The sequence below is a fragment of the Eriocheir sinensis genome, chromosome 1, assembly GCF_024679095.1.
Source record: "Eriocheir sinensis breed Jianghai 21 chromosome 1, ASM2467909v1, whole genome shotgun sequence".
NCBI classification, from domain to species: Eukaryota; Metazoa; Arthropoda; class Malacostraca; order Decapoda; family Varunidae; genus Eriocheir; species Eriocheir sinensis.
In genome coordinates this window covers 6,586,692-6,600,429 of record NC_066509.1, presented here as the reverse complement: position 1 = coordinate 6,600,429, position 13,738 = coordinate 6,586,692, and positions in this window count along the sequence as shown.

Genomic DNA, 13,738 nt, shown 5'->3' with positions numbered 1-13,738 from the left:
AGTTTGAAAAATTAAAGACAGTACGACCCATGCCATTGTTACACCTCATTCCTTTACCTCACCTTAACACACACACACACACACACACACACACACACACACACACACACACACACACACACACACACACACACATACACACGCAACCTCCCTCCCCCACACACATACCTTTCACCCCATCTACCCACGCGTATTACTCTCATTCCTCTGGACTAATCTAGCCTTTGTGCCGATAACACTTTCCATGTCTAAATGTGCTTCTCTTGGCATCATATCCAGTTTTTTTTATTGCCCTTTTTCTTTTACTTGTCTCCCATCCAGTGCTAATAGTTTTTTTCTTTTTTTTTTACTCGAGTTTACCTTTCCTTTTAACCAGTCTGTCTTCGAGTCTGCCCATCTGCTGTTGATCATTTGAAGTTTGGGTGTCTCCTCATGCCTTGGTTTTAGTACTTTGCTGTCGTTTTGTAGGCTTTTTCGTTTACGTTCTCAGCAAGCAGCTTTTAGTCGGTAAAGTAGTTACTGGTGAAACATGAAAACATAACTTGCGATAACCCAGATGCCACTGCCCACTATGACGTATATTTTCCTCTCTTTCTCTTTTTCTACTCTTTCTCTCTTCTCTCTCTTCTCTTTGCCTGATCTCTTTCTCCCCATTCTACACGCTCACGCCCCACATTCATAGGTAATAGCCACGCAGCCCACGGCGTATATACGAGACGTCCCTTGGCCCCACACGTGTCTCTTTACTGCTGTGCTCACGCGTTTCATGCACCACCTCCACCACCACGACCTCTCCCCTCTATCCTTGTGCTACCGTCACTCCCTGCTTTCCTTTGTTGTGTCAGCTCCTAATGGCTACTCTCCGTCATTATTATAAGGCACGTGACCCTTTTTGTTCCTCATAAAACGCATGCCTTTAACTCTGGGTCAGTTTTTTCCTTTAGCGTGCGGTTGTTCTGGGTCACTTTTCTCACAGCAAGGACGAAAGATAAACGTCCGCTGCAATTAACCAAAGCTTTATGGCACAAAGACGCAACATTGTGTAAAATTAAGGTGGTTATGTTGAACTATGAAACTATGACTTTTTTCTCTCTCTGAATGCATGGCCACAATGGGTTTTTGCTTAATGTTGATTGTCAGTGTTGTGTGACCTTATTTGCATATAACATAAGGAGATTTTTTCCCCCCTTCAGGACGAGGTCACAATTCACAACCCTATTTTTTTTTGGTCTCTCTGTATTATCCGGATTTTCTTTATTGCGCGAGGGTGTCTATTAGTACTGTGTGAATTTATTTGCATGTAATATAAGAAGATTTTTTCATACACAGTGGAGTCAGGTCACAGTGCGAATATTTTTTTCTTTCTCTGTTATCTGCCACAAGACCGAGCGACACTTGCCACCCTCCACAAAGCAATATTGATTCATGTATTCTTGCTTATTCGTTGAGAAGTCCAATGCCGGTCCGTTTGTCAGTCTTGTATAGATCCAGTGTGAGACGCCTCGACGAAACCTTGCTCTAGGAAAACAATATAAATAATACTTGTAAATAATACTTAAAACTACTGCGAGGACTTTTTTATTTACTTTTCCTAGCAGGGTGTTGGAGTTTATTCATTAATGTGCTGCTATTTTTTGCTCTTAGGTAATTTTAAAGCGAGTAATGTTTTTCGTGTTAAATATTTTATCCTCGGTCGACTCAACATTGGACTGGCAGACGTGTGCTATTAATTATGCACGCACCAGCTCCTGCTCCCACGATCTCTCTCTCTCTCTCTCCTTCTAACCATCACACATTTCGCATTTCTTTACCTTCCCCACAACACGTATAATGCATCACGTCTACCTTTGGAACGTAACAATGTATGGATTATCATACCAGAACAAAGACCTTCGTAGACTAGTGAACGCACTTTGCACGACCGATGATGTATATTTATTATACTTTCTTAGAAAGTATACCTTTGATCTGCTATATATCAAAAACAGTGCACTTGGCTATACATGGTCATTTGTGAAATTATTTTTTTCTTTTTCAACGAAATAAAAGCATAAAAGTTCGAAATATAAAAGTTACGTTTAAAGGTGGTGAAATTTAAGGCCAGAAGTTCTGGCAAACTAAAGCACTGTCTTTTTCTACATGTGATCAGGAAGTATTCATACAGTATTATATAGTATTACAGAAATATTATAAAGCAAAAAAGAAAATAAATCATGTCGTATTGTAATAAAGTATTTTGGAGTTTTGCGATATTTGTAAAGTGTTTCGTCATCTTCTTGTCATTCACATTGCCCCCTTTTTTTTAATTGTTTGGACGTACAGATTTTTGGTAATTTTTTTTGTGGCCTCAGTATGCTTATTATAAAGTGAATATTTGTTTAATTTGAATTTCTAAGTAGGTCCTCAACTAACATATTTTTCTTGATTCTTTACATTGCTTTAGTGGTAACTTTTCTACGTCCCACACATGCGGCGCGGCAGAACACAGCGATAAATTCCCGCACGTGGCCAAGTAACCCGAGACGCGGCCGACTATCGTCACCCTGCTAGCGTATAGAGTGACCTTGAACCGCACCTGTACCTGAGTGCTTTCGATCACTTTCCCCGCCTGACCATAGACCACCCAATTAGTGATCCTCAGTACACACACACACACACACACACACACACGAGACATTTGTCACTTTTATAGCACCGCAGCGCCTTCTTCTTACCGTCAGTACTGCTGCTCATAACTTTTCACATACTATAGCTATTACTGGATACTCTGCTGGATTAGATGTGCTGCCTGCTTTTACTACTACTACTACTACTACTACTACTACTTCTGCTATTGCTACTGCTACTACTACTACTACTACTACTACTTCTGCTATTGCTACTGCTACTACTACTACTACTACTACTACTACTACTACTGTCACTACTCCTACCATTAAAACTGCCATTACCTCTAACACAGTCACCAAAAGGAGTCTCTCACCACCTCCAGCTCCACACCAACACCACCACCGCTCTCGCTTCCAGTCACCTATGGCTAAACATATCTTGGTATGTTTGACACTTGTTTTTAACTAAAGCTACTCACAACATTGCCATAAAAATTCCCCGAAGGAATCCGTCATTTTGAGAAGCAATATGAACTGAGTACCGATGGAACCTGAAGATATTGATTGACTTTACTCACATATTTGATGAAGGAAATCACACACACACACACACACACACACACACACACACACACACACACACACACACACACACACACACACACACACACACACACACTCTGGGCTTGGTGGGGCGAACACAAACAGCATATAAACTCTAATATATCTCATTCTCCTCTCTCCTTCCTCGTCTCCCCCAACCTTTCGTAACACCAGCCGGATGCGGAGGTTCCGTGATATGTGATGTTAATTCAGGGACGAAGATATCAATTAACAAGGAGCGCAGGAGTGACTTTGTGGGTTCCCAGGTAAACATCCTTACTCATAACGCCTCACAAACACGCACAGGTATACGTCACTGCTCCTGCTCAGATACTTACACGTTTGCCGATGTTATTAAAATCGATAGAAAGTAAAAAAAAATAATGAATTTCAAATCATGGGAAAGCAAGAACGCAATTTTATACTTAATGTCATTTTTTATTTGATATCAGGATTAGAAAACTGGAGTTGCCAAGTTTTAAAAAAATGGGCATTTCTCTTACTACACCTAAGTTTGTTTACCTGCAAATTTAATATATCTGAAATCATTACCTTGATTTTGACTCTAATTTGAAATCTGAAGTTATTTATCTCATTTTGCCTGTATGTTTGGTCTTATGGATCCTTTTGAACCTGGTTGGTGTGTATAATGTGTGTAGGGGGGGGGGGGGTCAATAATGACTTCACAAAGTAGCAATGAAAACTGTTACTGATGTTCGCCCATTTTTTCAGTCCTGTATAATGTATCCCTTCATCATGTCGCTCAGTCATATGCTGCAATTAAACTCGTGTGTTGCCTGATGACACCCACAGTCTTGCTTCGTGTACGGGCAGACGGAGTTCCTCTTTAATAGAATGACTGAACCTCCGTCGCCTCTGCCGCTCCCTCCCCTGGAAATTGTTTAGGCGGGTGTGGTCAAGTAATTCATTTACAACCAAGGAGGCGTGTCTAGGTCAAAAATAAGTTGGCAAAAAAGCCCGCTATGGTGGTATATATATTTTACCAACACACCTGAAGTATCACACTCATAGCGTAAAGTGGTGATAGTCTCAGTGTCACCGTTTCGTATTAATTGAAGCTTTATTTTATTTGGAAATGTCTTTGTATTCACTTTTTCCTGATTTTTTCTTATTTTCTCACTTTCCTATGCAGGGGAAAGATGCCGAAGTAAACGTAGACTGCATGCACATTTTTTTTTTTTTTTTGTCTGTGTCCCTCCGTCTGAGTTTTTGTCTGTCTGTCTTTGTGTCATTTTTTTCTCAATCCCGCATTCCTTCTTTTTCCCTCCTCAATCCCCTCTTTCATTTTTCCCACTACCTAATATTCGTGTGTTGGTCGCATTATCATTTTCTTCCCTTCTTCCCCACACTTTTCACAATTTTTTTCACCGTCTATTTTACCGGACGATGTATCCTCATTATTCAGTTATCTCTCTTCCCACGTTTATATTTAATTATGTCCTTCCCCAACTTACGTTTTTCTTAAGACTATATATATATATATTTTTTCTTCTTGGTGATACATTATACTGCCCTTTTTTTGTTACACTGTCATCATGCTCCTGTTCGTCCCTTTCTCGCTTCTATTTTTAGCTTGTTTCTTGATGTTAATAGATTCGTACTGTGCAATTTACTAGGCTTTTTTGTTTTTTTACTTTTCTTTTTCTCTTACTTTTTTACTAGGGTCTCATCGGTTCGCGTTTTCTTTCTCTCCCTCCTTTACTCTTTCCATTCTTCCCTTTCTTTTATTATTTCTATCTATTATTTCGTGTTCTTCCCTCTTTACCATTCCTTCTTCCGCCTGCTTTACACCTAGCTTTCTATTCTCCCTCCACTTTTTCCACTTTTCCTTTCCTTCACAATCTCTTATTTTGTGTTCTCTCCTCTTTCCATTCGTCCTTCTGCATGCTTTACACCTGGCTTTCTCTCCTATCTCCAATCTTTCCATTCTTCCTTTCCTCCTCAATCTATTATTTCGGGTTCTCTCCTTTTCTCCTTCGTCCCTCCACTTCCCTTACACCTGACTTTCTCTCCTACTTCCATCCTCCATTCCATTCTTCCTTTCCTCGCCTCTTTCCCTTCGTTCCTCCGCCTTATTTACATGTTGCTTTCTCTCCTACCTTCAATCTTTCCATTCTTCCTTTCCTCCTCAATCTATTATTTCGTGTTCTCTCCTTTTCTCCTTCGTCCCTCCACCCCCCTTACACCTGGTTTTCACTATTATCCGTTTCTTCCATTCTTCCCATCATTCGTTATCTATTATTTTGGGTTCTCTTCACTTTCCCCTCGTCCCAACACCTGGCTTACGAGCAGGTGTGATTAATTAAGCAGGTGCTGTACCAAGGGCGTCCACTGAATAATGTTTCTTCATGGCCCCTAAAAAAGTAAAGAAGCTATAAATCCCTCTTCCTCCCTCCCCTTCCTAAGACATTAAGTTCCTTGTGCTCGTGTTTCTTGTTTTGTGGGACGAGGAAAGGGAAAGCGAGAAGAAAGAACTTTAAATAATGTATGTTGTGAGGTATCGGTGTCTGATATGTTGGTCGTTCGTTTTATTATTTTTTTCTTAATGTAGAGGAAAGAAGGAAGGAAGGAAGGAAGGAAGGAACTGGTAAAAAACAAAGTAAGCATCTGAAAACGGGGGGAGGAAGGGGGAGAAATATATGTTAGCAATAGACTGCTTATATAATACAAAACAGATGCCAAAGAAGGGGGTTATATTTGGTTCTAAAGGTACCTTCATACTCCTCTCATAATGGTGTTCGTAAGGCTCGCTATTCCCTTCTTTATTTAGCGATTTTGTGTACGTTGGTGATTACGGCAAGGAGCAATACTGTCTTATAGGACGAACACGACAACGAACCGGACTCTCCCACGTTATAATAAAAGTGCCAGGGGAGAATACGTAATGTGTGTATGTGTGTGTGTGTGTGTGTGTGTGTGTGTGTGTGTGTGTGTGTGTGTGTGTGTGTGTGTGTGTGTGTGTGCCCGCGCGTGTGTCCCCTCACGTACTTTAACGTTTCATGCGTGCCCGTGCATCAGTTGCGTCCATTTCAGATAGTGTGTGTGTTCTTGCATGTAGAAGGTGGTGGTGGCCGAGACTAGAGGCACGTACGAACCTGATGTAAAGAACTGTGGAAAGGGAGGCAGGGGAGGGGAGGGGAGAGGAGGCACTGGCGAAGGGCAGGTGAGGGCAGACGGCAAAGGGGAAAGGTGAGAGAGAACAAACAAGTAATAAGGTGGAGGGATAATGAGGGTAGACAGGTGTGAGGGAGGGGAAGGGAGACACTGGCGATGGCACATGAGGGCAAAAGGTGAGATGGGAAGGTGAGAAAGAGCAAACAAATAAGGTGAGGGGACAGCAAGGGTAGACTCGTGTAAGGTGAGAGCGGAGAGAGAAAGATGAGAAGGAGGAGGAGAGGCAAAAGGAAGGGTATGTTAATGAAGGGGTGAGGAAGGAGCAAGGTGAGTGGGAGACAGGTAAAGGAGGTTAAAGGAATAAAAGGAGTAAGATGAAGAAAGTTGTGGAAGACAGGTGGGAGAGGTGTGGTTGGGGGCATAATGTAAGACGATGAAGGATGTGGAATTTTTGTGTGGGGGGGGAATACGGTAATACGATGAGGAAGTGGAATTTATGGAAGGGGGAATACGGTAAGACGATGAGGAAGTGGAATTTATGGAAGGGGGAATACGGTAAGACGATGAGGAAGTGGAATTTATGGAAGGTGGAATACGGAAAGACGATGAGGAAGTGGAATTTATGGAAGGGGGAATACGGTAACACGATGAGGAAGTGGAATTTATGGAAGGGGGAATACGGAAAGACGATGAGGAAGTGGAATTTATGGAAGGGGGAATACGGAAAGACAATGAGGAAGTGGAATTTATGGAAGGAGGAATACGGTAAGACGATGAGGAAGTGGAATTTATGGAAGGGGGAATACGGTAAGACGATGAGGAAGTGGAATTTATGGAAGGTGGAATACAGCAAGACGATGAGGAAGTGGAATTTATGGAAGGAGGAATACAGCAAGACGATGAGGAAGTGGAATTTATGGAAGGGGGAATACGGAAAGACGATGAGGAAGTGGAATTTATGGAAGGAAGAATACAGCAAGACGATGAGGAAGTGGAATTTATGGAAGGGGCAATACGGTTAGACGATGAAGAAGTGGAATTTATGGAGGACAGGTGAAGGTGGGTAGTGTGTAAGCAAGGGTGGTTGTGAAGCAATAGAGTGAGTGAAGGTTTTAGACGACAGATAATGGGTGTAGCTTAGGAAGGGTGGATTGTGGTTGGTGGTAAAATAGGAGGGATAATAGGAAGAAGGTCATGCCAAATTAAAAGAAGCTGGCTGAGAACAAGCAAGAAGGACAAGAGTATGAGGAAGGAGGCAGCAGGCGGCTATGTTGCATACTGTCCCTCACATGATATTCTTTCTTGTGTAGTGTTTACAACCCAGGGTACTGATATTCGATTCTGTGATTGATGTGTTTTTGTAATTGTTATTAATTATTTTATTGTTATTTGTCTTGCAGATTAATCGAGGTTCATCGATTAATATGTTGTTCATCAACCAAGTGTAAAAAAATGCTTTGGTAGCTCCTCAGCTTTACCAGTCACGTGTAAATGTGATCAATCAAGGTAACGGCCTCATATTTTCTACGGAAACATGATTCTAAGACTCAATACTTTTCAAGGGCACTGTGGTGTGTGTGTGTGTGTGTGTGTGTGTGTGTGTGTGTGTGTGTGTGTGTGTGTGTGTGTGTGTGTTTAGGAATCCATTCTCCTACCCCTCCCCCACCACGGAATCCTACAAAGGGAGACTGGTCGTTGGGCCTGTAAGTCCAACAGCCCCGGGGGTAACAGGAGAGTATACGCAGCCGTTTGGCTCATAGTCACGCAGACTAGGCGATTGACCTCTCAGATGGGAGAGGACGCCTGTCCTAGTCGGAATAAGGGATCAAAGGGATGTGTTGCCAACTGCAGCACACAACCGCGGCATCGCTCAGTCTCCTGGACTCCCGTCTTCCAGGCTTACAGGGATGCCACACACGGCAAACATGTGGGAGGACTAAGGTTAAGGGCGTACCAACCCGCCCTCAGTGTAAATAATATGTAAAAAGTGGAAGGGATGCAGGGACAACTGGGACGTGTAGAATAAGAATAAGAACAAGAATAAGAACAAGAACAAGAGAAAAGAAGAAGAGAAGTAGTAGGAGGAGAATAAACTGGTTAAAGGAAAAAAAAATACGATCATAAGAAGGAAGCTAAAACAAACAAACAACGTGAAGGAACTTTTTTGTAATTTCCTTACGAGAAGAAAACGCTTAAAAAATATGGCTAAAGAAAACTGTTAAAAAGTCGGGGAAGGATGAGACGCGGGAGGTAAATAAGGAGGAAGATCTTGGAGGAGGGAGGAAAAAAAATGTCCTTTGGCGACGGAGGGGACGAATAAAAAAAGTGTCCCAGGATAAGGAAGGATAGAAAAATTAAATCACCAAGGAAGGAGGAAGGAGGGCGGAAAGGGTGAGTGTCGTGTCGGAGGGAAAAGAGAAGGAAAAAAAGGTGATTGAGAAGAGGGAGACTGAAAAAAAATACCAGAGAGAGAGAGAGAGAGAGAGAGAGAGAGAGAGAGAGAGAGAGTAAATACTGAAGGAATGAAAAAAAGTTGAAAAGAGAAAAATGGTTTGCAGGAAGGGATACATACAATAAAATGTTTCAGGAGGGGGAGGGCAAGAGGGAAAAAAAATGTCAATCAGTAGGGGAGGAGGAAAAAAAAAAGAGAGGAAAGATGGAGGGGAGGAAAGAGTGCTTGATATGAGGTAAAGGAGAGAATTAAGGTTTCTGGTTCATGAAGGGAGGAAGGAAAGGTAAGGCGGGCAAGTTTTCATGTTAGGTAAGGAGTATGCAGTTTCACACGACATTAGTGGTAAGGGAGAGAAGTAAGGAAGGAATGAAGAAAGAATGAAAAGAGAGAAAGAAAGAAAGAAAAGGAAAGGAAAGGACGGCGTGAGGAAGGTGTAGAAAAATTGGGATGTCAGTGAAGTAAGGGAGGAACAGGGAGGTGTTCAAAGAATCAGGAGTTAGTTGGACGTGGGCGAGGTTACAAAATCTTAAAAGAAAAGAAGGAATAAAGAAAAATGCCGAGGTGATTTTTTTTGTTGTCACAAGGAAAACATGTGAGAGAGTAAAGAAGGAAGGAGGGAGGGAGAGGAATAGGTTTTTATGGGAGAAAACGAAGTAATGAAAGAAGAAAGAAGGGGGAAAGGGGGACAAGGTTGCTGGAGTGAGTGAGTGAGGGCAACAAGCTGCGAGGGTGGGCGGCAGGGAGAGAACGAGGCTCAACTAGGGACTTATGTGTCGAGGCTTGGCTCACACTGCGGGCATAAATAATTAAACTTAGTGTTCTTCTACACCCACATTCCTACCACGCAACGCCCAAGTTACAAGGAGGCACGGCGCCAGAGCGTGGGGGCGTGAGGGGGGAATGGTGGGGGTGGGGGTGAGGGGAGTTGAATGTGGGTGGTTAGGTGAGTTGAGTACGTGATTGTGGCCTGGGGGAACTGATGCACGCCCTTGTTTGTGTTTTGTGTGTGTGGGCGGGGGTGGAAGGGGGGACGCGTGCATACTTAAAAACATTACGAGGAGTGTGTTTGTTCTGCTTTATGGATTTGGTTCCTTATTGGTTTGTAGTTCGCACGGGTGGGTATAAACATGGGTAGGCGGTGGCTGAATGGATAGCAAGACGGCCCCGCGTTCAGGAGGACGCGAGTTCAATCCCCGACCGGTGCCACCAAGCTGGGATTTTTCAGCCGCCGCCGAGTGGCTTAAAACTACCCACATCCTGTCCAGAAGACCACCCATCAACCCGGACTCTAGATTCTAGGATTAAAGATGAGCTCCGGGAGGGCAGCATGAGACTATGCAAGATGGCGCCACTATAAACACTCGCCTGCGCCAGAACGGGCTGGGCCGACCAACAGGCCCCACCGGGAAGAAGCCTTGGACCGATCATCAGGAATTCAGGATCCACCAGGAAGAAGCCTACCGGCGCAATAGGCTATGACGTAAAAAAAAAAAAAATAAAAAAAAAAAAAAACGTAATCCAGGTGTTCGAGGCCATTCACAGGTGTGCCCCAGGTAGTGTGTGCGTTGCTGGGGCTGACCACCAGTGTTGTCCTCGCTGAAGGGGTCGCAGCGCCCCCTTCTGTTCGGGGGTCAAGTGTACTCGGTAGCCACAGTGACGCCTTCTGTCCCGGAGCCTCGCACGGAAGGGGAGACAAGACCTTATTTTTTTCCGTCACATTCTTGCCCTGGAGCCCAACCTCGTAGCTGTGGCTGTGGCGTGCTTATAATGTGGGTAAATATGTGGGTAACTGCGACATGGCGTGGGTAAAGGTCTAGTTAGAGATTTGGATAGTAGGTAAGGCTTAATCCGTGGGTTGGGGTATGCGTGATCTGAGGCGGGCGAGGGCTCAGCAGTAAGCACGCAGTAAAGGGCTCATTCTTAGAAATTCGTGCTGTTGCTGCCATATCAACCTTATGAAAAAACAATTAACACCATACCAAGCTATAAACACAAATACACCAAGAAATTTAAGTACAAGAAAAAAAAAGTTTGAGTGAGAATTAAAGTAAAGATGTTAAATGCGTTCCAGGATCACTACAAAAACACAAAAATCTCTATGGTTCCACTTCGCCAAACGAAGTTAATCCAGGCACGGTCGCAACAAATATTTCCAGGAGGGGGAGCCGTTCACAAACACACGGCACCATACAAACAAACACCACGACGATGCTGATGTTCTTTTCTTCCGAGTAAGACAGCGACAGTGAACGATGCAGACACACAGAACGAGGAAGCAATTACAAACACAAACACGGTAATCCGCCTTCAATCCAGGTACAAACAGGGCGATTTTCCACACTGCACTCGAGGCGTCACAGGAAAACACACGACACCACACAATGTACACACTTTCCATGTCTGTTTACACTTTCCCCAGAACACCGTGGGTCTCCTGGGGGTTAAAGGGGTCTCACCGAGCGCCCTGGGGGGATTGTGGGCGTGGATGGGCGTTGAGAAGGGCGCGGCGGAGGGGGCGGCGGAGGGGGACAAGAGTAGTGGACTCGACACGGCCACACGCGGCAGTGAGTGTGTAGAGGTGTTGGCAAGAGAGGCCCCGCCACCCCCCTCCTCCTCCTCCTCTCTCCTCCTCTCTCTCCCTCTCTCCCTCCCTCCCTCTCCCCACCTCCGTTACTGCTTCACCACCCCCTCCTTCTTCCTTTCTTCCCTCCTCACTACTTCCACCACCACCACCGCCGTGCAAAGTCAGTCCCCCGCCTTCCTTTCCTTTACGACCTCATCCACCTCCACCACATTCAGTCCTCACTCAACACACGCCACCACCACCCTCTATGTTCTTGTCAAGTACCCTCACCACTCCACCGCCACCACCGCCTCCACAGCGCCTCAGTCTAATACCAAAGAAATGACATATTGACGCGAGCTCAGGGATGAAAGCAAAACACTCCTGCCCGCCGTAATGCAACACAACGTTAATATATCAATGCCGAAGTGAGGTCGTCCACGGAGGAAGGTTTGCTTGAGAGTTTACATTATTAAATAGTAGCATTGTATCATTCTAGGGGTTGGAATAGACTTTACAATATGCTTTTTTTTTATGGAACTGAGTTAGAGAAATGCTGAGATGAAATACAGTGAAGTGAAGCTCTGAACCGACTTTGAAGTTTGACGAAAAGTTTGTCTTCTTTGCCGACCGTGAAACACCCGAAATTGACCTCCCTTCAGGCCTATTGTTCTGTTTTCTTTAGGAGGAACATCGTCTGACGGGCTTTTTTGTCGCTGATTTTTTTCCTTGAGCTGCCTCCCTTGCTATTAAAAAATAAGCCACAAGAGGCGATCATCATTCAATTGCCTTTGATTATTAGGACGATAAAATAAGGATCATAAATAATGCCGTTGATTCTCCTGCTTTTGGATTCACCTGGAAGCGTGAAGTTCGATTTCCTTGGTTCATGTCCGCTACCCCAGTACCCTCCTCCGTTTTCTTCGCCTCGTCGTTACTCAGTGTCGTCATTGGCGTGTTGCTGACGTCACGCTCATCCACCTCGGGACGATACACAGCTATGCACTCTTGGGTAATGCATCGGCGGTGACCTTCATCATATCTTCATATCTTCATTTCCTATTCTCTTTTATCCTTTTTCTTCGGCCGTTATGCTTTCCTACATCATTTCCATCTTTCTATTTTTGTTATTTATTTTTTCTTGCCTTCATTCATAAGTCTCTACCTACCCATCTACTCTCCAGCCCCACTCGTATGCCTTGACCCTGAAATTCATCCAAACTTCATCCATACCTCATAGAGTTCGGCTATATCATTAGTTTTGCATCGTTATTTGCATTCTTTTATGGGAGCAGTGTATTGAACTTTCTTTGTTTTGCTTCTTCTACCTCCTTCATCTTATATAAATAAACATAAAAGTAATCATCTAGAATATAACGAATGAATATGTAAATAAGTAAAAAAATAAATAAATAAACATCTGTCGTATATAAATGAACATGCAAACGAACACATAGAAAATAAACGAATGAATATGTAAATCAGTAAAAATGAATTATAAAAGAAAAATTCAAGGAATGCGGTACATAAATAGACATAAATAAGTTTCCTCGCTCTGCCACTTCGCGTGTGACAGACTCATGTTGGCATCGTGTCATTGAGGCTCGAGGAATGGCCTGTGTGTGTGTGTGTGTGTGTGTGTGTGTGTGTGTGTGTGTGTGTGTGTGTGTGTGTGTGTTTGTGTGTGTGTGTGTGTGTGTGTGTGTGTGTGTGTTTGTGTGTGTGTGTGTGTGTGTGTGTGTGTGTGTGTGTGTGTGTGTGTGTGTGTGTGTGTGTGTGTGTGTGTGTGTGTGTGTGTGTGTGTGTGTGTGTGTGTGTGTGTGTGTGTGTGTGTGTGTGTGTGTGTGTGTGTGTGTGTGTGTGTGTGTGTGTGTGTGTGTGTGTGTGTGTGTGTGTGTGTGTCTGTGTGTGTGTACGCTCATGAGTCTAGCACATGATTAGGAGGTGGTGAATGGCACACACACACACACACACACACACACACACACACACACACACACACACACACACACACACACACACACACACACACACACACACACACACACACACACACACACACACACACACACACACACACACACACACACACACACACAAAGAGAAAAAGATTGACTTTCTTTTATCAATTTATAATCTGTAAACTATAGTGTTTTGAAATATAAATAATATAATTACCTTCCTCGCGGTTATAATATTAGGAGTTGCTCTTCCACTTAGGCCGCTCTTTAGAATACTCTTTTGTTGTGTGCTTGAGTGATTGTCATTTGAGTGGCCGTTAGCGTAATGGCATTGCTGTGTAGCCGTAGCGGGAGGGTGTCACAAGGATTTTCTTACAGCCATTAGCTCCATGAACCACGCTCTTATTGATTCACC